The sequence below is a fragment of the Carettochelys insculpta genome, chromosome 7 (genome assembly GCF_033958435.1).
Source record: "Carettochelys insculpta isolate YL-2023 chromosome 7, ASM3395843v1, whole genome shotgun sequence".
NCBI lineage: Eukaryota > Metazoa > Chordata > Testudines > Carettochelyidae > Carettochelys > Carettochelys insculpta.
Genome location: NC_134143.1, coordinates 5,435,653 through 5,437,511, shown reverse-complemented (window position 1 = coordinate 5,437,511; position 1,859 = coordinate 5,435,653).

Here is a 1,859-nt window from a genome sequence, read left to right as displayed (position 1 = left end):
TCTGCACTTGACGGCGTCCTCCTCAGAAACGCATCATGAAAGGAGAAGTAACGAGCAGGAATCAGACTGCGCTCGATTCCGAGACTCCCTTGATCAAAAGGCCCAGGTCGCTTTGTCAGCAGTTCTACCCCCCGCGGGGGGGACGGGGCCTTGTGGCAGTGCCTTGCCATGCAGGAGGGGGCAGGTTTGCTTTTATGTCTCTAACATCACAAGCTAATGGCCCATCACGGTTTCAGGCCTGCCCAATAAATCGATTCCTGCACTTTCAGGCACTCTTTGAGCAACTTTAGCCTTGGGGAGGGACTGGGGCTATTTCCCTCTCTAAACACCAGCGTTTGTGTGTGTGTGTGCGGCTCTTACCTGTGGGGAGCAGACTGGCACCCAAGGAGCGACTCAGCCAGGGTTTTGACTCTAGAAAGCTGTGCCTACTAGTACAAGTATCAGAGCGGTAACTGTGTTAGTCTGTAGCTTTGAGAACAAGAAGTCTTATGGCACCTTATAGACTAACAGATATTTTGGAGCATAAGCTTTCGGGGGCAAAGACCCGCTTCGTCATATGCGTGAGTGGGGGGGTGGCTTCAGGGGGGTATTTAAACAGTGGGGTCCCAGTAAGAGGGAGGGCCAGAGCTGACAAGGTCTATTTGGCAAGGTGGAAATGACCCAGTATGAACAGCATAAAGGCAGTTTCTCTGCTCTGGTGCTAATATCTCCCCATTAGACTCTGACGAAGGCTCACATCCCCCTGTCTGATCTGACTTGTTTTTTCCTCTTTGATAAGTGCTGTTGATACTGGGCCATTTCCACCTTGCTGAATAGACCTTTGCCCACAAAAGCTTATTCTCCAAAATATCCTTTAGTCTATAAGGTGCCACAGGACGTCTTGTATTTCACTGTATGTCAGTCTTATACCAATATGACTGCACCCCTTTAGGACTTTTTCTAGCGTAACTATTTCAGTTTAAAAGAAATCGCATCACTCACTGATATCTTTATGCCAGTGAAACTTTCCAGTGTAGATTAGACCTTAAGCAGCAAATACACATTTACAGGTGCTAGGTGCGGTTTCGAGGAAGAATTGCACCACAGATAGCAACAAGCATTTTTCCAAGATCTTGCTGCCTATGCGTTTTGTCAGCTGCCTTTGTGAGATGATCTGGGGCAGCGCCAGCTGGGGATTCTCACCAACACGAGGCTTTGTGCTGTCTCTGCGTCCCATGAGAAAAACAGGGCTCATGGTCTGCTTTTTCTGACACCCCAATTTGACAGCTCAGTGAATGTTTAAACCTTCACGGATCTCCATGGTAATTGTTCTCTGCCTTGCTCCCCAGAGCTACCCAGCCCTCTGCAGCCTTTCTTCTGTAAAATGTATCCTTTCTCCCTGGTCCCTGGTTCACACGGAGTCCCACATGCAAAGTCTAAACTCCCCCTTGTGCCCTAAAGCCCAGCCCTTAGCACCAGGTGCCAGTCTCAGCTGCCTGCATCCATAGGTGCCCTGTTAGCTCCCTACCCGCTGTCTCCCAGCAGCCTGCTCTCCCCACTGTGGCATTTGGAGCTGTGGTCTGTGCCGGGAGGCAGAGAGCCTCCCCTGCTCCGCAACTGCACTCCCAGCAGAATCGCATTTCCAGCCAGTCCAACAAGGGGCTGCGCCACCCTTGGAGCCAGGCCACCAGCTGAGCGAGTATAAAAGAGAGAGAGAGAGAGACAGAGCCCAGGCACATCCCGTACTCAGCCGCTCCAGGCACAGGGGCTGCCTCACTCTGACAGGTCCCCAGCCAGTGACTCCTCTTCTCCAGCCTGGAGTTCTTGTCCGCAGGCAGCCTGCGCCAGCGAGCACACTGAGAGTACCCGGGGAAAGCACC